General features: G+C 45.6%; 1 protein-coding gene across 5 annotated transcripts in view; it reads right to left on the minus strand.

The window, feature by feature from the left end:
- LOC112219368 (guanine nucleotide exchange factor VAV2) overlaps positions 1 to 24,482 on the minus strand; it is a 1,336,992-nt gene that overhangs the window by 1,307,195 nt on the left and 5,315 nt on the right. The gene's annotated exons all lie outside the window — the stretch shown is intronic.

The raw sequence follows: 24,482 nt of genomic DNA on the forward strand, positions 1-24,482 counted from the left end.
CTGTCGAAGGAAAGGGGCATCGCCCCACCCCCAACAGCAACTTATGCGGTTGTTTCAGAGATGTGGGGTGACAACTGCACCAGTCTTCCCCAAGCCACCCCTCCAAACCCCCCCAGGACACCCGGCTTCCACGTGAAGGCATCTTCATCACTTGAACACACAGGCATAAACGCATGTCGTACATACACGGAGTTTACAAAACATTAGGAACACCTCCATGACAGACTGACCAGGTGAATCCAGGTGAAAGCAATGATCCGTTATTGATGTCACCTGTTAAGTCCATTAAATCAGTGTAGATGAAGGGGAGGAGACAGGTTAAAGAAGAATTCTTAAGCATTGAGACAATTGAGACGGATTGTGTGTTTGCCACTCAAAGGGTGAATAGGCCTTTCAATGGGTTATGGTAGTAGGTGCCAGTTTATTTTTATTTTTTTATTTCACCTTTATTTAACCAGGTAGGCTAGTTGAGAACAAGTTCTCATTTGAAACTGCGACCTGGCCAAGATAAAGCAAAGCAGTGTGACACAGACAACACAGAGTTACACATGGAGTAAACAATAAACAAGCCAATAACACAACAAACAAGTTAATGACACAGTAGAAAAAAAGAAAGTACATATACAGTTTGTGCAAAAGGCATGAGGAGGTAGGCAATAAATAGGCCATAGGAGCGAATAATTACAATTTAGCAGATTAACACTGGAGTGATAAATGAGCAGATGATGATGTGCAAGTAGAGATACTGGTGTGCAAAAGAGCAGTAAAGTAAATCAAATAAAAACAGTATGGGGATGAGGTAGGTAGATTGGGTGGGCTATTTACAGATGGACTATGTACAGCTGCAGTGACTGGTTAGCTGCTCAGATAGTTGATATTTAAAGTTGGTGAGGGAAATAAGTCTCCAACTTCAGCAATTTCTGCAATTTGTTCCAGTGTCCACTGGCAGCAGAGAACTGGAAGGAAAGGCGGCCAAATGAGGTGTTGGCTTTGGGGATGATCAGTGTGCTACGGGTGGGTGTTGTTATCGTGACCAGTGAACTGAGATAAGGCGGAGCTTTACCTAGCATAGACTTATAGATGACCTAGAGCCAGTGGGACTGGCGACGAATATGTAGCGAGGGCCAGCCGACTAGAGCATACAGGTCGCAGTGGTGGGTGGTATAAGGTGATTTGGTAACAAAACGGATGGCACTGTGATAGACTGCATCCAGTTTGCTGAGTGGAGTATTGGAAGCTATTTTGTAGATGACATCGCCGAAGTCGAGGATCGGTAGGATAGTCAGTTTTACGAGGGTAAGTTTGGCGGCGTGAGTGAAGGAGGCTTTGATGCGAAATAGAAAGCCGATTCTAGATTTGATTTTGGATTGGAGATGTTTAATATGAGTCTGGAAGTTGAGTTTACAGTCTAGCCAGACACCTAGGTATTTATAGTTGTCCACATATTCTAGGTTGGAACCGTCCAGGGTGGTGATGCTAGTCGGGCGGGCAGGTGCGGGCAGCGAAAGGTTGAAAAGCATGCATTTGGTTTTAATAGCATTTAAGAGCAGTTGGAGGCCACGGAAGGAGTGTTGTATGGCATTGAAGCTCGTTTGGAGATTAGTTAGCACAGTGTCCAAGGAAGGGCCAGAAGTATACAGAATGGTGTCGTCTGCGTAGAGGTGGATCAGGGAATCGCTCGCAACAAGAGTGACATCATTGATATATACAGAGAAAAGAGTCGGCCCGAGAATTGAACCCTGTGGTACCCCCATAGAGACTGCCAGAGATCCGGACAACATGCCCTCCGATTTGACACACTGAACCCTATATGAGAAGTCACTTTGTGAACCAGGCAAGGCAGTCATTCGAAAAAACAAGGCTATTGAGTCTGCCGATAAGAATACGGTGATTGACAGAGTCGAAAGCCTTGGCCAGGTCGATGAAGACGGCTGCACAGTACTGTCTTTTATCGATGGCGGTTATGATATCGTTTAGTACTTTGAGCGTGGCTGAGGTGCACCCATGACCGGCTCGGAAGCCAGATTGCACAGCGGAGAAGGTACGGTGGGATTCAAAATGGTCAGTGATCTGTTTATTAACTTGGCTTTCGAAAGACTTTAGATAGGCAGGGCAGGATGGATATAGGTCTGTAACAGTTTGGGTCTAGGGTGTCACTCCCTTTGAAGAGGAGGATGACAGCGGCAGCTTTCCAATCTTTAAGTATCTCGGACGATCCGAAAGAGAGGTTGAACAGGCTAGTAATAAGGGTTGCAACAATGGCGGCGGATAGTTTTAGAAAGAGAGAGGATAAAGATTGTCTAGCCCAGCTGATTTGTACGGGTCCATGTTTTGCAGCTCTTTCAGAACATCTGCTGTCTGGATTTGGGTGAAGGACAAGCTGGGGAGGCTTGGGCGAGTAGCTGCAGGGGAGGCAGAGCTGTTGGCCGGGGTTGGAGTAGCCAGGAGGAAGGCTTATTGACATTTTCGATTATCATGGGTTTATCAGTGGTGACCGTGTTACCTAGCATCAGTGCAGTGGGCAGCTGGGAGGAGGTGCTCTTGTTCTCCATGAACTTTACAGTGTCCCAAAACATTTTGGAGTTAGAGCTACAATATGCGAATTTATGCTTGAAAAAGCTAGCCTTTGCTTTCCTGACTGACTGCATGTATTGGTTCCTGACTTCCCTGAACAGTTGCATATCGTGGGGACTATTCGATGCTCGTGCAGTCCGCCACAGGATGTTTTTGTGCTGGTCAAGGGCAGTCAGGACTGGAGTGAACCAAGGGCTATATCTGTTCTTAGTTCTGTATTTTTTGAATGGGCATGCTTATCTAAGATGGTGAGGAAATTACTTTTAAAGAATGACCAGGCATCCTCGACTAATGGGATGAGGTCAATATCCTTCCAGGATACCCGGGCCAGGTCGATTAGAAAGGCCTGCTCGCAGAAGTGTTTTAGGGAGAGTTTGACAGAGATGAGGGGTGGTCGTTTGACCAGGGACCCTTAGTGGATACAGGCAATGAGGCAGTGATCGCTGAGATCCTGATTGAAAACATCGGAGGTGTATTTGGAGGGCAAGTTGGTCAGGATAATGTCTATGAGGGTGCCCATGTTTACAAATTTAGGTTTGTACCTGGTGGGTTCCTTGATGATTTGTGTGAGGTTGAGGGCATCTAGCTTAGATTGTAGGATGGCCGGGGTGTTAAGCATATCCCAGTTTAGGTCACCTAACAGAACGAACTCTGAAGCTAGATGGGGGGTGATCAATTCACAAATGGTGTGCAGGGCACAGCTGGGAGCGGAGGGGGGTCGATAGCAGGCGGCAACAGTGAGAGACTTATTTCTGGAGAGGTACATTTTTTAAATTAGAAGTTAAAACTGTTTGGGTATAGACCTGGAAAGTATGACAGAACTTTGCAGGCTGTCTCTGCAGTAGATTGCAACTCCTCCCCCTTTGGCAGTTCTATCTTGATGGAAAATGTTGTAGCTGGGTATGGAAATCTCAGAATTGTTGGTGGCCTTCCTAAGCCAGGATTCAGACACGGCAAGAACATCAGGGCTGGCGGAGTGTGCTAAAGCAGTGAATAGAACAAACTTAGGGAGGAGGCTTCTGATGTTAAGATGCATGAAACCAAGATTTTTTCAATCACAGAAGTCAACAAATGAGGGTGCCTGGGGACACGAAGGGCCTGGGTTTACCTCCACATCACTTGAGGAACAGAGGAGAAGTAGGATGAGGGTACGGCTAGAGGCTAGCAAAACTGGTCGCCTAGAGCGTTGGGGACAAATAAAAGGAGCCGATTTCTGGGCGTGGTAGAATAGATTCAGGGCATAATGTGCAGATGGGGTATGGTGGGGTGTGGGTACAGCGGAGGTAAGCCCAGGCACTGAGCACTGAGTGATGATAAGAGAGAGGTTGTATCTCTGGATAAGCTGGTTATAATGTTTGAGGTCACCGCATGTGTGGGAGGTGGGACAAAGGAGGTATCAGAGGTATAATGAGTGGAACTAGGGGCTCCATTGTAAACTAAAACAATGATAACTAACCTAAACAACATTATACAAGGCATATTGACATATGAGAGAGACATACAGTGAGGTATAAAGTAATCACAGGTATTGATTTGGAGAGCTAAATAAGACAACAACGGGTGAGACAACAACAGCTAATCAGCTAAACCAACAACAGGTAAAATGGTGATGACTGGGCAGAGAGGGTCAGTTAACTACACACAGAGCCTGAGTTCGCGGCTGGGGCTGACAGATAAACAAATAAATAAACAAAACAAAAAAATAAACAGAATGGAGTACCGTGATTAATGGACAGTTCAGCGGGCATCAGCTATGTAGCCAAGTGATCATAGGGTCCAGGGGGCAGCAATAGATGGAACAGGGAAGTAGTCGCTACCACGCTAGCACGCTAGACGCGTCTGCTCCGACGTCCGACAGAGGCCGGTTGAAGGCACAGCGGATGGAGTATTCGTCAGCAGACCAGTCGTGGTGGTGCGGCGGGGCGCCGTGTCGACTACGGATCCAAGCCAGATGGTGAAAGAGGTATTGTAGTTGTAGTAATTTAGTTTTCTATCCGGGAGATGCGCCTGGCTCACGGCTAACTGGTGCTAGCTTCGGGGCAGGGGTGTTAGCCACTATAGCCACTCGGTAGCAGCGGTGATAAGGTGCCAAGGTCCATAGCTTACGGCAAGGATCCGGTGGAGTAGTGTGTTCTAGCTTTGTTTGGGTGGAGTCCGGGTGAACAACTGAGTAGGCCGGGAGGTGGGCCTCAGGGATAGCTTCGGTACTGGGTAACTCGGTGGGTGCTAGCTAGCTGTGAAGATCAGGAGAATGGTCCAGGGATTACGGCAGGAATCCGGCGTTGTAGTGGAGAGACAGTCCGTTACTGGTAGGCTGGAGAGTATTATACAAGCTAAAAAAAGGGCTGGTATCTGTGCAGAAGGTAAAGGCCGCTAGCAGTGGCTAACAATGACTAAATAGCTTGTAGCTAATTAACTGATTAGCTTCTGATGGCTAGGTGGTTCTTGCTATAAGGTTTAACATTTTTAAATAATAGAGGTTCCATATCACATTGGGTGAGGCAGGTTACCGGAAGGTATAATTTAACTAAAATGGAGAAGAGATTGAAAATAAAATTGAAATAAATACAAAAAAAGACGAGAAAATACAAAAGTACACGAGAAGACGAACAAAACACGTCTGCACTGCTACGCCATCTTGGACTCATGTGTTAAGAACTGCAACGCTGCTGATTCTTTCATGCTCGACAGTTTCCCGTGTGTATCAAGAATGGCCCACCACCCAAAGGACATCCAGCCAACTTGACAACTGTGGGAAGCATTGGAGTCAACATGGGCCAGCATCCCTGTGGAACGGTTTCGGCCCCTGGAAAGTCCATTCCCGAAGCGGTTCTGAGGGCAAAAGGGGGTGGAACTCAGTATTTGGAAGGTGTTCCTATAGTTTTGTACACACACACACACACACACAAAACAGAGATCAGAGATTGTTCTGCCCTGGTCCCTGTGACTGTCATTCCAAAACCATTATACTGTCGCGATCCTCGCTATATGGGCCATGATGAGGGTGGCAGGTAGACTAGCGGTTAAGAGCGTTGGGTCAGTAACTGAAACATTGCTGGTTTGAATCCCTGAGCCGACTATGTGAAAAATCTGTCGATGTGCTTTTGAGCAAGGCACGTAACCTTAATCTGGATAACAGCTCCTGCTAAATGCCTAAAATGTAATGATGCCATTAACCCTATTGGCATGAGTGACCCGGTTTCACTACCAATGTAGTCGTTTGCTACACTGGCCTCAGAAGTGGGATGGTGGCTGTGTGGCCATCAGAATGCATGGCAAGGACGCTGAGTAGTTGAATTCCCAGCAAGTGGGTCAACCCTATTGGCCTGATGAGTAGGGTGCTTGTCGTTCACCCGAGTTGTATTCCCTGCCCCACTTTGCTACAATACCAAAAGGCTAAAATCTCATGGTGAGGTTTCTAGGTGTTGTACAAGGGTTGTTTAGTATTACTATGGGTGCAACTTTTACAACACCTCCCGATATGAGAATCAGTTGTACGTCTACTCTCGACAGATTCTAAATTATAGAAAGGAACAGTATTTTTTACTTCTGATACTGGTGTCTGTTGCAGATCATTATTCTCCCAAGTCATCCTATATAGTCATAGCCACACAAGTCATCCATTATAGTCGTGGGCCTGCTTTCCTGCTATTCAGGAAAGCTTTAACACGTATTCTGCCTCCTTTCCGATCCCTTGACCTAGAACCTAACTTTTAAAATATAATACCTTTTTATTTGTGGCATAAACAACTAGTCACAATGTTTTAATCTGACTAGTCTCATGTAGGCTACTTGCTCATTTTCATCCACTCCTTTCAAATATAATTCCAGCATCCAAACTGTGCAATGGCCAGACATCTGTTACAAAACACCAAAAAGTTGAATGACATTCGGGAAAAGTTATAAACCAAGCCTTCAGTACTGAGTAGAGAGTGATGTATTTTCAGTTTGTTGAGATTGACATACTTGATTGTGGTGTTGACAACGCAAACCATGATAATAAGCGCTCAAAGTCAGTAATCGGTATGCAGTTATGTGTTGCTTATTGGTTGTGTGTGGTGCATTGGCTCAGAAACCTGTTGGTGGATATAATTATAAATATAAATCTGATTTCCCCCCCATCTGATAATTGTCTGCAGCCACCTCTGATGGTAGTGTAATGATACTGGCAGGGAGAGGGAGCTCGTCCGTGGTGGTCGCGAACCCTCAACCTTCTGGCCCGTAGCCCTTCGTGGCATAGACAGTGCCACAAAAAAAGTGGAGAAGTCGATATCCATGTTTCTAAAATACAGGGTTGCTACAGTTATTGTTATTTGTGGTGGTAATGATGATTTGTGTTGTTAATTTGATGAGGGGGGAGAGTGTACACATTGAAAGTATTTTAAACATTGGGGAGGGTGGTGCATTTTTTATGACGCCTGCAGTTGGACCATATTTCTCTCAGCTCCATTGAGAAATGTGTAGAATTGCAGGAAATTGCCTTAAAATACAAAATAATTCTCTACAATGCAAAGATCGGGCCTCTAAAATGTTCTCTAAAATTAATCCGTGCTGATGGGAGTACCGCGCCCACCACCTAAGCCCTTTTTTGATCCAGAAGAAACCCTAGAGATGTTTTGTAACACATGCTATATGCACCACTAGACACGTGAACAAGCCCATGCTAACAGAGGAGTGTGGAATGATAGTTGACTGAAGGGCTTATTCATTCTGTGTGTACGGTACGTGTTGGAATAGGTGGACCGTTCCAGAGAGAAAACAGTGCAACACTACAACCCTAAGCAGAGAATATCACAACGGGTGTTACATTCTCCCAAAAATTCACAAGGCTATTCTGAGTCACAAGCTGGTTTAACATATGGTGCTAAGCTGGATTTTGGTCCTTAATCAAATCTACAGTAAATGATGCTGGGGATTTTGAAAAGGTTGCTGCAGTGATTAGGCTTACACAAATGTAATTTCAGCAGGGAGAATATATCAGGATCGCCAGTTACTATGCCAGCCATCATCAGCCCGGTTTGACAATTCATCTGCGTCAAAGCTTAGCTCATTTTCTGTAGTAATGCGTTTTCAATAGACACACCTAATGCCATTTGTGTTTGACATTTAAAAAAACACTATTAAATATCCAAGAGCCACACAATGGGCCAGACGGAATACCAGGACATGTACTGTGAGCATGAGCTGATCAACTGGCAAGTGTCTTCACTGGCATTTTCAACCTCTCCCTGTCCGAGTCTGTAATACCAACATGTTCTAAGCAGACCACCATAGTCCCTGTGCCCAAGAACACTAAGGTAACATGCCTAAACGACAACTGACCCGTGGCACTCACGTCTGTAACCATGAAATGCTTTAATAAGGCTGGTCATTGCTCACATCAACACCATTATCCCAGAAACCTTAGACCCAACACAGGGGCCCCTCAGTGGTGCGTGCTCAGTCCCCTCCTGTACTCCTTGTTCACTCATGACTGCATGGCCAGGCACGACTCCAACACCATCATTAAATATGCCGATGACACAACAGTGGTAGGCCTGATCACCGACAACGACGAGACAGCCTATAGGGTGGAGGTCAAAGACCTGACCGTGTGGTGCCAGGACAACAACCTCTCCCTCAACATGATCAAGACAAAGGAGATGATTGTGGGCTACAGGAAAAAGAGGACCGATCACGCCCCCATTCTCATCGAACGGGCTGCAGTGTAGCAGGTTGAGGGAGTGTCCACATCACCAACAAACTAACATGGTCCGAGCACACAAAGACAGTCGTGAAGAGGGCACGACAAAACCTATTCCCCCTCAGATGACTGAAAAGATTTAGCATGGATTCTCAGATCCTCAAAAGGTTATACAGCTGCACCATCGAGAGCATCTTGACTGGTTGCATCACTGCCTGGTATGGCAACTGCTTGGCCTCCGACCGGCACTACAGAGGGTAGTGCGAACGGCCTAGTACATCACTGGGGCCAAGTTTCCTGCCATCCAGGACCTCTATACCAGGCGGTGTCAGAGGAAGGCCCTAAAAATTGTCACAGACACCAGCCACCCTAGTCATAGACTGATCTCTCTCGGTACCCCTGTGTATATAGTCGTGCTATTGTTATTTCACTGCTGCTCTTTAATTACTTGTTACTTTTATCTCTTATTCTTATCTGTATTTTTTAAAACTGCATTGTTGGTTAGGGGCTTGGAAGTAAGCATTTCACTCTAAGGTCTACACGTGTTCTATTCGGCGCATGTGACTAATAACATTTATTTGATTTGATTTGTATTGGATGCCCTACTGTGCAACAAATGTGACATTAATATTAGAACATGTCAACTGTTCATTTGTGCCAGAGATAATATGTAATGAGCCAAAAGCATCCGATAATAGAGCACCATTAATGATGCCTCTCGCACAATCAGTCTTTCTTCTACCTCTTTCTCCCTCTCGTGTGATTGACTTCTTTCTACCTCACAAACACACAGCCCACTCCACAAAAACTCTTCTTTTATCTGACACCTACACACTCTTTTGTGTGCAAAGCTTCAATATGCTTTGTGCACACTCCCATTCACTCTCACAACCCCTTCCATCTTTCTCCATCTTACAATATCTATTCTAAGAAAAACCATTTCACTCATGCTTTTCACCTCTCTCCCTCCCTCTTTCTCTATGTACTGCTGTGGAGGTTGAGGGTCTTGGTGAGGTCGGCGAGAGAGATGAAGTGCATGGTGGGAAGATGAATGTGTTCAGATCACGCAGTTGATCTCAGGAGGCCGTCTGAAGGTGGTGGTCAGGGTAAGCGCTATCCCAGACTCCCACAGTAAAGTCCACACTCAAGGTCACCCAATAAAGAAGAAGATGGGCTGCAGGATTGCGGAGAAAGAGAGCAGTGGTGGGGCTAGGGTGGAGGGTGGAGCATGGACACTCAGTCTCTAACACGGACAGTCATGAACACACACAAATCCAAACAAAAAGGTGAGTGCGAATTAAGATGTGAGCATATGAACATCACACAAAGTTCACCAGTGGTCAACCACCACCCCTACACACACTTTCGTCTGACCTTGTGAAATAATTGTTGTTTATTTAAGGGACAAGCCTCCCATTAGTCCACCAGTGGAAAAACATTTTCTGCTACGTTTAATCCTCTACATAGGCTATAGTCCTCTCTCTACAGACATACAGGTTTACAGGGAAAACTAGTGAGCTAAAACAGAAGACAAAATATGAAATTAACTTGGAGGACAGCAGAATGCTGAGTAAAGGAAATAAATCATCTTAAGAAGAGAATCTTTCTGGGGAAAATAATGGATACTGCCCAAAGAAAATGTAGAGAGGGACTCTTCTGTTCCATTCTACTGTCCTGGGGCAGATGTACAGTAAATTACACGAACTAAAATGACTTTGTTCTCTCTACACAATGTACAGAACTGAGTCTAACCACATCCCTAAAGACCACTTTCTTGCAGATAACAGAACTCATTCAATAATACAGTATGACTGCTAGGTGGAAGCGGTTCTGCTGCACTCAACTAGTAATTCATAACAGTCTGGCAATGAGCACCTGCCCCAAGAAAATGTGCACCTTGAGCTCAGAAAGGGGGGAACATATTTCTGCATGGAAGGAAAGAGACAAGGCTGAGTGAATCCATATGAAAAATATTGTCAAAGCAGAAGTACTGTACCCCTCTCAGTTTCACATGGTTCTAATTTTGGTGCTGGTGCACCTGCACACCCATGTGTGTTATGCTCACTGTTGTAGAAAAGCATTACGTAACAACAGTATTGGACCTCTTCTCTGAAACTCATTGCTCCTTCTCAACAGCAGCACTGTGGGGTCTTGCTTCTTTCTAAACTGGCAAAAGCTTTTGTTTCTGTTGAACAGATCCTCCTACTGCTATGGTCCTTGGCGGTCCTTGGCAGCGCATGGCTGTGTTGGTGGTTGGATTAGCCTTTTACTGCAGTGGGCACACAGAGTGACTCTTGGTAGTCTTAAACAAATCTACTTTCAAACAAAAGTATACACCTCACACACATGGTTATGGAATTTTAAAAAAGAAGACACCTTTACCATGTCAGAAATAGAGATGAAATGTATTCAATTTTGAGTTTGCATGCCAATATTACACTTTATATACATCACATAAGAAATATAACAAAACCGCTTGACATAGAAACACCAGATTTTCGGCAGTTTTTGAAATAATGTTCATTAGTTATGAAATTATTAACAATATTAATAACATTCCACCCATTCCACTAGGTAATCTGACTGCAGGAAATGGCACTGGACATGATGACATCCACCCAGTGACTAACTGCTTTATGGGAGACACTGGAACAGGAGTACACTGAACTAATTGCACATATCCACCATGTGAATGGAAATGGGTAGGTAAATACTGTCAAAACTCCATTGTTGTTGTTGTTAAAACTCACTTGTCACTGAGCCTACAATCCAAAAGCAGGATTGCCTGCCTGCCAAAAAACAATCTGTTCAGAGTCAACAACAATACATTTTCCCTGATGCAAATCTCAGAACAAAATAATAGCCTGCCCCACAGACAGAGAAACAACTCTATATACACACTTTTTTCACAAGCAAACTCAGAAAACACTGACTAAACTAACACACGTTTGAACAGAACTAGCAATGTCACGCTAAGAATGCAGTGTACAGAGGGTTTGGCTGGAGAGGCAGGGGGTGTCCACATTACAAGCAGCGCATAGTTGAACCGGTGCATTGTTGAGCTCCTTGAAGGTGGGGATGGGTGTGTTCTGAACTCTCTATTCTCTGTCCAGATGTTTCTTGTTGTCTGGCTCAGAGCAGAGGAGGGGGAGGGGATTACACAACTCTCACTCAGTACTCGGGCTGAGCAGGAAGTGGGAAGCAACGGACCTCTTTAGCGAATGAAAGGGAAAAAAACATAACTGAGGAAAACACCAGACAAAAACACCACAGAGAGGGGCTGTGATCAGAATATGACAGACAAGACGAAGCCAACAACCAAAACAGACTTGGCTAAGGGTTACTGCTTTCAAATGAAAAGCATAGGAATGTCAAGATGTTTATAGGTCGACCGAGTTAATATCTATGGTATTACAACACTTCCTCAACAAATTCCCAGAGCTCAGTAGACATTGCTAATGGTTGCATCACACAAGTAATGCACTGTAGGTAAATCTCTGTCAATCTGTGTTGTTAAGTGGCAAGACTGCTCATAGTTAAAGGGAATCTCAGCATTCAGTACAGCATTGGCGTTTTGGGTAGAAACATTGTCGTCCTAAGAGGCCAATATGGTGTCGGTAAATCTAAGTTGGGGAACGGGGCTGGTGTGGTTAAGGTAAATCTTTGTCTGCTAATGGAGGGTAAGTGCTTGTGGAGGGCCAGATGAGCTCTGAATGTCAGACAGAGGGACATGCATGATTTCACAGGAGAAAGCCACTAAAAGCTTCCTCTCAATCAGCCTCTCGCCACCTCTCCCTTATGTTTTTTTCCCAGGCAGGCGCTTTCAGCATGCATTCTAAATTGTTTAGCTCTCCCCCCTACCCACTCTCGCTCTTTCATTATGCTAACGCCAAACTGGTGGCAGATTTAACTTTTTCTCCACATTTGTAAATGGGAAATGGGATTACCTGTTGTTATTTTTGCCTGGGCCCACTCCTGAGAAATTGGATTTACAGATACCATCAATCAAGGATGGACAGAACAACCTGTCTTTGGAACAGAAAACAAGGCTTTAGTCAATACTGTCTGAGAGAAAGGATTCCTTCCTTTTCTCACCCATTAGTTATGAGTCCACACCAGTGGCGGTCGGTGCCATTTAAGATGAGGGAGGACGATAAAAACATTTTTTTATGAGCTTGGCCTTATTTCTATTACAGCATGTTGGATGACTGTCATTCATATCTCATTCACCCAGTTCAATGTAACATCGATATATTTAGGCTACTACATGATACTTGCATTTTCCATTTTCAGTTTAATAGCAGCCACATACAAACAACCTGATCCCTTTGATCGTTGTATAATTCCTTCTCACGTCTACATACTCTCTTCCTCTCACCTTTTCCCTTTGCTTGTGGACTTCAGTGCACAACAAATCAAGAAAAAACCTTTCCAAGCTAAACATTCATATTATAACCACTAATAGCTACACACAGCCTACATCATTGTCATCATATTCATGTCATCACAATCATGCAGTAAAATGTGTAGTTAGCAAGCAGTTTAGCAGTTACACTGGCAGGCCCCAGTGGCAATAAATTAGTCAAACTTCCTCGACTTGGAAGAGTTTCAGTGTTGGATAGCCATAGCCAGCTAGCTCACAAACACCCAGCTCAAATAGAGAGGGATGCTAAGTAGACTAAAGTAGCTAGCTGCATTAGCTAGCTAAAAAATGATTACAAAATATGGCTAGCTTTCTTGCTCTCTCACTTGCTTTTCCTTGATTTTTTAAGAAATTAATTTGTTCAAAACTGTTGAATTGTCTTTCTCTTCGAGTGAACTACTCACCACATTTTATACACTGCAGTGCTAGATAGCTGTAGCTTATGCTTTCAGTACTAGATTCCTTTTCTGATCCTTTGATTGGGTGGACAACATGTCAGTTCATGCTATAAGCTTCTGATAGGTTGGAGAACATCCTCTGGAAGTTGTCATAATTACTGTGTAAGTCTATGAAAGGGGGTGAGAACCACAAGCCTCCTAGGTTTTGTATTGAAGTCAATGTACCCAGAGAAGGATGGAAACCAACTGTCCTCCGGCTACACCATGGTGCTACCCTACAGAGTGCTGTTGAGGCTGCTGTAGACCTTCATTGCAAAACAGTGTGTTTTAATCAATTATTTGGTGACGTGAAAATATTTAGTATAGTTTTACATAAAAATGATTTAAAAAAAGTTGTTTCACTATTTTTATTTAATTCACAGAGGAGAAATGTTCCTCCTCTGAGGAGACTCCACTGGTCCTCACAAAGAAAGAACCACAACGAAAGTGAGATGATTGTCCATTTCATTGGATAGCCATCTCAACAGATTACACCTCCATAACAGAGAATTGGAATAACCCACTGGAGATTTGAACATACACAGAATTCAGACTACCTTCCTCATCATCTTGGTAAATTGACATCTTGGTAAGTCCTGCAGTGCCAAGTAGCAGCTATGCTTCATGTATCATTCAAGAGGTGGATTAGCTATATTAAAATGACTTGTCAGCTATCAGAAAACAGTCAAAAGAGCTGATCTCTTCACTAACCCTGCACAACTTTATTCAAAGTTTCTCCAGCAGCAGGCTTCCTGTAGCCTCCAGTGGGATAGCAAGTCCAGTGTTTGTTCTGCACCCTCCAGAATGATGCTTTGCATCTGCCTGTTCCGACCCCGGAACATGGCCTTTGGGGGATTTGCCTAGTAGTCAGAAAGATGACAGATACACGTGGAATGGACAGAGGAAATCATAAACCATTTCCATAATCAACACTAGCACTGTGGTGAGGGGCAACAGACACAGGCAGAGCTCCAGAATTCTCTACAGTCTGGCTATTTAGTATAAAATAAACAATAAAGACAGTAAGTGTTATTACACAGGTGATGTTCCCCAATGCTGGAAGGGTTGCCAACCAGTGAACAAGTGTGGGAACACCTGTATTATATCATGGAACAGTAGGCTAGTACAATATTGACTAGTTTTACCACATGCTTGGATCATATTGAAAAAGGAAATTGTTTATTTTGAGACCATTTCAAGAAGGATAACCACAAATCCATTGGTGGGCTGGCGGCATACAGAAGTAAGATAGAGGGAGGGGAAATGATCCCTCCCTTCCACTCTGCGGTGTGCACAGCATGCTGTTCCGCTTTGTTTGCATGATTAACAAGAGAGTCAGCTGTGCAGCAGATCAATACCCACTGACTGGCCTTTTACGGAATTGTGTCTAATGTGGTAACCCTATCTCTATGCCCTTCCTATTCCACAGCCAATTATGTGATAGGATCAATACAGGTCAGTAAAGGGGTATTGACGCTGTTGTTGGCGATGTTATGTAAGTGTGAAAAATCCATGGGCCCTGCATCCCAGAGATGTCTATAGAGTCTATAGTAAGTCACCACGAGGCAGTGTGTCACAGAGAGTGAATAACATATTTTTCCTTGGGCATAGAGTGAAAATATGAAGCGGCTTATCTCTTCCCCAGCGAGGGTCTGCTGTAGCTGTAGTGGAGCTGGGAGAAGAGGAGGCATTTAGAATGAGATAGGGAACTTCTGTTCCTCTCCCTGCAGCACTATCCAGATCCTCATCAGATTCCTCCACCACCGCAGGATGCAGCCAGAATCCATCTACCACCACTACCACTCTCATATTGACAACAATACCCTACCAACAATGGCTAAACAGAGTTGACAACAATAAAAGCTTGATGCTGTCAGTCAGTCTTAGACATGTGATCAGGAAAATAACTTTCAGGAGAGGGTGGTCTGAGATGAACTTGTATGTCAGGGCGCTGCAGGCATCTGTTTTGTCGCTCCTTACAGACAACGCTGTACCCTTCTCTTTCTCTTCTTCTCTGGTGCCCAAAAGAGCATGCTCTGAAAAAAAGTAAGGCTTCATTCCCCAGCATGTCCATGCTAATAACCCACAACAAGCACCATGCAGGAGCATTTTTAGAATCAATAAAGCTCCCCATAAACATGCTTCTGTCTCCCTCATCTCGCTCTCTGGTTTAGTAGGTTCTCATGTCACTAGTGATAAGGGTCGGATGGTCTTCTGCAGCCACACAATGCATCAGCTTTCTTCATATCATACCAGTCTCATTTGACCTTGGACTCTGGACGCTTTGTGAATGACATGTTCTTTATCCAAGAAGCAGAAACATAGTATGGAGGCTTTCTCTGTGTCCAGAGTTGGTTCTCTAGGAGCCTTGGGCTTGGTCAGGGTGTATCCATTGACAACATGGAGAAAAGCTCTGTCTTCAGAATGACATGCTCTTTATTCAAGTAACAGAAACACAGTACGGATGCTTTACATGACATCACCTGCTTTTTCCCCTCCCTCCTTGTCACTGACTCCCTTGCGCTGTTCTGTGGAGTTCCCCACATTTCCAGTGAGCTCATATTGTAGACTACCACCATAGTGGTCCCTCAGGACTGTGCAGAGAAGAATGAAGGAACTGATGAAATGTTCCAGCACCAGCAGCCTCAATGAAGGATTTCAGCATTGTGCACAATAACTGACTGAGGATCAGATGTCCGGTCTAGCGAATTAACTCTTCCAACATGGGTGTTTTTGTCCTGAGTTGTGCGTTGATGAAAAACAGCAAATCATAATCTCAGAATAAAGCCTACCCATATTCCCTCTTTTTCAATCCCATACATTTTTGCTGGCAGAATCACAGCTGTGCAACCCAGGAAGTGTTCATAACGAGCTCCATTAGTGGTATTACCTACATCCGGCTGCCAAGGGGTCAGACTAAATGAACAGATGAAATTACCCCAGAGATAATGAGGGTTAACGACAATCCCCCACACCAGAGTGGTCCCAAGGGAAGCAGAAATTAAGCTGCCCTGAAGTTGGAATTGGTAGGTGGGCTGGGATTCTCCATGTCATGTTTCAGTTCACATCCTTACCTTTGATTTCAGCCATCACAACAATTCCAAAACATGGCCAGCCAAATTCAAAAACAGCCGGCAGATGCCTATGGCGGCAGATTTACGAGGTCTGCATTTCTGAGCTAAACTGACCAAGACGCACCTCCAACAACAACACATAAAACAGTGGCATATGGACCATTTACGTGAGCACTGATAGCGCTCTGTGATAAGCAGTGCCCACTTTGTCAAATGCAGGGGCGCAACATATTTTGCTTGTCCATCTCCAGCACGCCTCTCCAGGGTGCTGTTGGAGAGACACATCGCTTCCGCACTCCACCATCCTTCCGTCAATAAAATCATTTCACATAAATCATGTAAAGGATGAGGTAGAAAGAGTATGTGGACTTTTCTGTAGCCTACAGGCAGGAGATAAAATGTATGACAATGTAATGAGATGGACACTTTTTACATCATGCAGGTTTCTCTGATCAAATAGCCGAACCTAAATGGTGGTCAATCGAATAAAAAATGCGCTGTTAGGTGAACAAACACATCCTTAAAAACAGGACAGGTCAAAGTAAAATGGACAATCACAACTGTTGTCCAGGTGTTTCACCCCATTGTCATGATCAGTGGTTTCAAGTTTGTATCCATACATTTTTGACAAGCTGATCAGAGTGAAAAAGAAAGTACTTCTGGATTTCCCGCTGTGGAAAAACATTGCAAATAGGCTCACGATAACTCCTGATAAAGTTAGATAGCTGATATTCAGAGCTTAAATAACCAAATTGAATAGTCACAGGAATCAGGACTAATAAAGCCAATGCATCAGTGTTACGGCTTTCTTCCGTCGAAGGAGAAGCGGACCAAAATGCAGCGTGGTGGTTACTCATGTTCTTTAATGGAAGATGAACGATACATGAAATAACTTAAATCTACAAAACAACAAACGGAACGTGAAAACCTATACAGCCTATCTAGTGACAACAAACACAAAGACAGGAACAATCACCCACAAACACACAGTGAAACCCGGGCTACCTAAATATGGTTCCCAATCAGAGACAACGATAATCACCTGACTCTGATTGAGAACCGCCTCAGGCAGCCATAGACTTTCCTAGACAACCCTACTCAGCCACAATCCCAATACCTACTAAAACCCCAATACAAAAACACACCACAAAATAAACCCATGTCACACCCTGGCCTGACCAAATAAATAAAGAAAACACAAAATACTAAGACCAAGGCGTGACAGAACCCCCCCCCCAAGGTGCGGACTCCCGGCCGCACACCTAAACCCATAGGGGAGGGTCCGGGTGGGCGTCTGTCCACGGTGGCGGCTCCGGCTCGGGACGTGGACCCCACTCCAACCAAGTCTTAGTCCCCCTGTAACGCGTCCTTTGATTGGCGACCCTCGCCGCCGACCTTGGCCTAATAACCCTCACCAAGGACCCCACTGGACTGGGACTGAGGGGAAGCTAGCTCAGCTGAGGGGTGAGGGGGTAACTGCTCAGCACTCAGCACTGAGGGGAAGCCCAGTACTGAGAGGAAGCCCAGTACTGAGAGGAAGCTCAGGCAGGTAGTAGGCTCTGGCAGATCCTGGCTAGCTGGTGGTTCTGGCAGATCCTGGCTGACTGGTGGCTCTGGCAGCTCCATGCAGACTGGCAGCTCTGGCTGCTCCATGCAGACTGGCAGCTCTGGCTGCTCCATGCAGACTGGCAGCTCTGGCTGCTCCATGCAGACTGGCAGCTCTGGCTGCTCCATGCAGACTGGCAGCTCTGGCTGCTCCATGCAGACTGGCAGCTCTGGCTGCTCCATGCAGACTGGCAGCTCTGGCTGCTCCATGCAGACTGGCAGCTCTGGCTGCTCCATACAGACTGGCAGCTCTGGCTGCTCCATCCATACTGGCAGCTCTGGCTGCTCCATACAGACTGGCAGCTCTGGCTGCTCCATACAGACTGGCAGCTCTGGCTGCTCCATACAGACTGGCTGCTCCATGCAAACTGGCAGCTCTGGCTGCTCCATCCAGACTGGCAGCTCTGGCTGCTCCATACAGACTGGCAGCTCTGGCTGCTCCATACAGACTGGCAGCTCTGGCTGCTCCATTTAGACTGGCAGCTCTGGCTGCCCCATTTAGACTGGCAGCTCTGGCTGCCCCATTTAGACTGGCAGCTCTGGCTGCTCCATGCAGACTGGCAGCTCTGGCTGCTCCATACAGACTGGCAGCTCTGGCTGCTCCATGCAGACTGGCATCTCTGGCTGCTCCATGCAGACTGGCAGCTCTGGCTGCTCCATTTAGACTGGCAGCTCTGGCTGCTCCATTTAGACTGGCAGCTCTGGCTGCTCCATTTAGACTGGCAGCTCTGGCTGCTCCATGCAGACTGGCAGCTCCATGCAGACTGGCAGCTCTGGCAGCTCCATGCAGACTGGCAGCTCTGGCAGCTCCATGCAGCTGGCAGACTGGCAGCTCTGGCTGCTCCATGCAGACTGGCAGCTGGCTGGCTGGCTGCTGAACAGGCAAGAGACTCTGGCAGCGCTGGAGAGGAGGAAGGCTCTGGCAGCGCTAAACAGGCGGGAGACTCCGGCAGCGCTGGAGAGGAGGAAGACTCTGATAGCGCTAGACAGGCGGGAGACTCCGGCAGCGCTGTGGAGGAGGAAGGCTCTGGCTGCGCTGAACAGGCGGGAGACTCCGGCAGCGCTGTAGAGGAGGAAGGCTCTGGCACGCTAAACAGGCGGGAGACTCCGACAGTGCTGGAGAGGAGAAAGGCTCTGGCAGCGCTGAACAGGCGAGGTGCACTGAAGGCCTGGTGCTGGCACTGGGCCGAGGACATGCACAGGAAGCCTGGTGCGGGGAGCTGCCACCGGAGGACTGGTGTGTGGAGGTGGCACTGGATAGACCGGACCGTGCAGGCGCACTGGAGCTCTTGAGCACCGAGCCTGCCCAACCTTACCTGGCTCCATGCCCACTCTAGCCCGGCCAATACGAAGAGCTGGTATGTACCGCACCAGGCTATGCACCCGCACTGGAGACACCGTGCGCTCCACAGCATAACACGGTGCCTGCCCAGTCTCTTTAGCCCCCCGGTAAGCACAGGAAGATTGCGCAGGTCTCCTACCTGGCGTAGCCATACTCCCTGTGAACCCCCCAAATAAATTTTTGGGTCTGACTCTCGGGCTTCCATCCGCGTCGCCGTGCTGCCTCTTCATACCAGCGCCTCTCTGCTTTCGCCGCCTCCAGTTCTTCTTTGGGGCGTCGATATTCACCAGGCTGTGCCCAGGGTCCTTTTCCGTCCAATATTTCCTCCCAAGTCCAGAAGTCCTGTGATCGCTGCTCCTCACGATAAACAGGGGGAGTTGGCTCAGGTCTGAACCCTGACTCTGCCACACTCTCCCTGAGCCCCCCCCCCAATACATTTTTGGGGCTGACTTTCGGGCTTCCTTGCCAATCGTGTTCCCTCGTATCGTCGGCTCCTCTCTCCGGCTGCCTCTGCTCTCCTAAGTGCCTCCACCTGTTCCCATGGGAGGCGATCTCTTCCAGCCAGTATCTCCTCCCAAGTGTAACAACCCTTGCCATCCAAAACGTCTTCCCATGTCCATTCCTCCTTTCGCTGCTTCTGCTGTCGCTGCCTGTCACCACGCTGCTTGGTCCTGGTGGGGTGGGTATTCTGTAACGGCTTTCTTCCGTCGAAGGAGAGTCGGACCAAAATGCAGCGTGGTGGTTACTCATGTTCTTTAATGGAAGATGAACGATACATGAAATAACTTAAATCCAAAACAACAAACGGAACGTGAAAACCTATACAGCCTATCTGGTGACAACTAACACAAAGACAGGCACAATCACCCACAAACACACAGTGAAACCCGGGCTACGTAAATATGGTTCCCAATCAGAGACAACGATAATCACCTGACTCTGATTGAGAACCGCCTCAGGCAGCCATAGACTTTCCTAGACAACCCTACTCAGCCACAATCCCAATACCTACTAAAACCCCAATACAAAAACACACCACAAAATAAACCCATGTCACACCCTGGCCTGACCAAATAAATAAAGAAAACACAAAATACTAAGACCAAGGCGTGACAATCAGCCTGTTTTACAAACGGTGGGCCTACCAGACGGATGGGCATTCATAAAATTCCATTGTGGGCGACAGGGTAGCGTTTCCACGGCAGCGAGCTTTACACCACTCCAGCCAATGCTTGGCATTGTTCCGTGGTGATCTTAGGCTTGTGTGAAACTTGTCAGCCATGGAAACCCATTTCATGAAGCTCCCGACGAACAGTTCTTGTGCAGACCTTGCTTCCAGAAGCAGTTTGTAATTCGCTAGTGAGTGTTGCAACCATGGACAGACAATATTGGAGGAAACATCATTTTGTTTGTGTATGTTGTTTGTATAGAGAGAACTCAAGAGGCAATACATGTAATAGAACATGAGTGATTGACAGCCCTACCTAGCAAAGATATATAAATATCCTGTATCCACCATGAAAAATCCAGTGTAAACAGCAGTAGATACAGAAAAGGGATATTTATCTAACATAAAAACTAAAGACTGGACAAAGAATACAGGTGTTTACACCATCCATCACTGTATATAAACAGAGAGAAATAAGCTCCATTTGTGTGAGTGGAAGCGTCAGCCTCAGTGTGTTCTCTAAAGCCCAGTGGAGTGTCGAGAGACATCCTCACTGCTCTGAGAGGAGCAGAGACACAGCCCCAGGGCTAGGCGAGCAGTAAAGTAGTCTAAACAGGTACAGCACAAACACAGTCATCCTAAAGGCATTTGAAGCTACCTCACTACCAGAGAAAAAAAGGAAAAAGAAAACATTGAAAGAACAATACACAGAAGGCATCCGATAGCACACCTCAGTCTCTCTCTTTCAGACAGAGCCTATGGCGAGATATTCAGAAAATGATCTCAGCTCCACCACCAAACACACAATGCTCATGAGGTATTTTACATGTTTACCTTGAGTGTGTGTTAGAAATATATTAGACTAGGCCTAGCTTAAAACAACAAGTATTCTAAGAAGGCAGCCTCATCTGTTGAGATTCACACCAAGGTCAGTGAAAACACAATAATTTATATTCCTTGAGTGAAACTAGTATAAATCATGAGTGCACAAAGAAGGCAGAAGAGCATTGAATGGTTAAATCACAAATACAGCATTCATTACAACTGGACAATGGTAAATAAAGAGGGTTACGTATGTGTTATAAGGCGAGACTGATAATACGAGTACAATGGCTGTGGGTTTAGCAAACATTATAAATAGGCAATGAAGAACTCTTATTATATACATTTGGCACAAATGTTCATCGTGACATCTTCCACAAGTGTCACAGTGTTCCATCCAGCCCTTATTTTGTTCTGAGGGGATAATAAAAGTATACACACTACCACCCCTGACATCACTTCACTTTTTCTACATTATCATCATCATAACAGAAAATAGGTCTTTAGGATATGGTGATCAATGATGATTTGTAAGTGATGTTCTGAGACAGAATCAGGTAGCACTTGGAGCTTTTGAGTGATACAGCTTTCATAAAGAGCCAAAAGTGTAATGGCCTCACTCACTTCCCATTCATTTGGCAGTGAGGTGGTGAATTTGTATGTCCTTTGCATTAAAGCACAGAGAACACACACTGACCTTTTCCATGTGATAAATAACTACCCCCTGTTCTGCTGCCAGGATTTTGTTTAACCCAATTTGTCACAGAGGAGCCCCTCTCACTGCAGCCTCACATTGGGGCTGTGGCACGGGATTGGTGGGCATATCGAAGTGTCACACGTAGCCCACGAGCTACAGAATAGGGCTTAGTGATATGACCTAAAAATCATATCAAATGTATTTATAAAGCCCTTTTTACATCAGACGATGTCAAAGTGCTGTACAGAAACCCAGCCTAAAACCCCAAACATCAAGCAATGCAGATGTAGAAGCACAGTGGTTAAGAAAAACACCCAAGAAAGGCCAGAACCTAAGAAGAAACCTAGAGAGGAACCAGGCTCTGCGTGGTGGCCAGTCTTCTGGCTGTTCCGAGTGGAGATTATAACAGAACATGGCCAAGATGTTCAAACGTTCATAGATGACCTGCAGGGTCAGATAATAATAATCACAGTGATTGTAGAGGGTGCAACAGGTCAGCACCTCAGGAGTAAATGTCAGTTGGCTTTTCATAGCCGATCATTCAGAGTTAGAGACAGCAGGTGCATAACTCAATTTATTCAAACATAGGCTATTCACGATATACACTCACCGGACAGTGTATTAGGTAGACCAGCCCAGTCACGAAAATGGATCGCTCCTACAGACAGTAAGTCGTGTGGTCATGGCTTGCTATATAAAGCAGGCAGAGGTCAAAGGAGAATGGAAAGAATGGTGCGAGCTAACAGGCAGGCCACAAACAGACAAATAACAGAGCATTACAACAGCGGAGTATAGAACAGCATCTCGTAACGCACAACTCGTTGATCCTTATCACGGATTGGCTACTGCAGCAGAAGACCACATCGGGTTCCACTCCTATCAGCTAAAAGCAAGAAGCAGCAGCTCCAGTGGTCATGCTGATTGCAGAGTCAGGATTTGGTGTAAGCAGCATGAGTCCATTGCCCCATCCTGCCTGGTGTCAACGGTACAGGCTGGTGGTGGTGGTGTAATGGTGTGGGGAATGGTTTCCTGGCACACGTTAGGTCCCTTGATACCAATTGATACATTGTTGCTGACCTCAACCCAATAGAGCATCTTTGGGATAAGATGAAACAGGCTGTTCACAGCATGAATGTACTGCCGTCCAATCTGCAGCAACTGCGTGATGCTATCGCATCAGCATGGACCATCATCCCTGTGGAAAATTTCCGACACATGCCCCGAAGAATTAAGGCTGTTCTGGATGCAAAAGGGGGTCTAACCCGGGACTAGATGGGTGTACCTAATAAACTGGACGGTGAGTTTATTCTCAATTTTGTTTGTGTTTTCTCTAAATAAGCTTTGTTGCACAATTAAAAGTAAAATAGACTGCATTTCAAACAGTCAGCAATAATCTAGTGAATTCAGGTGAAATTTATACCTAGGCTAAATACAGTGCCTTGCGAAAGTATTCGGCCCCCTTGAACTTTGCGACCTTGTGCCACATTTCAGGCTTCAAACATAAAGATATAAAACTGTATTTTTTGTGAAGAATCAACAACAAGTGGGACACAATCATGAAGTGGAACGACATTTATTGGATATTTCAAACTTTTTTAACAAATCAAAAACTGAAAAATTGGGCGTGCAAAATTATTCAGCACCTTTACTTTCAGTGCAGCAAACTCTCTCCAGAAATTCATTGAGGATCTCTGAATGATCCAATGTTGACCTAAATGACTAATGATGATAAATACATGTTCCACATGTGTAATCAAGTCTCCGTATAAATGCACCTGCACTGTGATAGTCTCAGAGGTCCGTTAAAAGCGCAGAGAGCATCATGAAGAACAAGGAACACACCAGGCAGGTCCGAGATACTGTTGTGAAGAAGTTTAAAGCCGTATTTGGATACAAAAAGATTTCCCAAGCTTTAAACATCCCAAGGAGCACTGTGCAAGCGATAATATTGAAATGGAAGGAGTATCAGACCACTGCAAATCTACCAAGACCTGGCCGTCCCTCTAAACTTTCAGCTCATACAAGGAGAAGACTGATCAGAGATGCAGCCAAGAGGCCCATGATCACTCTGGATGAACTGCAGAGATCTACAGCTGAGGTGGGAGACTCTGTCCATAGGACAACAATCAGTCGTATATTGCACAAATCTGGCCTTTATGGAAGAGTGGCAAGAAGAAAGCCATTTCTTAAAGATATCCATAAAAAGTGTCGTTTAAAGTTTGCCACAAGCCACCTGGGAGACAAACCAAACATGTGGAAGAAGGTGCTCTGGTCAGATGAAACCAAAATTGAACTTTTTGGCAACAATGCAAAACGTTATGTTTGGCGTAAAAGCAACACAGCCCATCACCCTGAACACACCATCCCCAGTCAAACATGGTGGTGGCAGCATCATGGTTTGGGCCTGCTTTTCTTCAGCAGGGACAGGGAAGATGGTTAAAATTGATGGGAAGATGGATGGAGCCAAATACAGGACCATTCTGGAAGAAAACCTGATGGAGTCTGCAAAAGACCTGAGACTGGGACAGAGATTTGTCTTCCAACAAGACAATGATCCAAAACATAAAGCAAAATCTACAATGGAATGGTTAAAAAATAAACATATCCAGGTGTTAGAATGGCCAAGTCAAAGTCCAGACCTGAATCCAATCGAGAAT

Source organism: Oncorhynchus tshawytscha, linkage group LG20, assembly GCF_018296145.1.
Source record: "Oncorhynchus tshawytscha isolate Ot180627B linkage group LG20, Otsh_v2.0, whole genome shotgun sequence".
Classification (NCBI taxonomy): domain Eukaryota; kingdom Metazoa; phylum Chordata; class Actinopteri; order Salmoniformes; family Salmonidae; genus Oncorhynchus; species Oncorhynchus tshawytscha.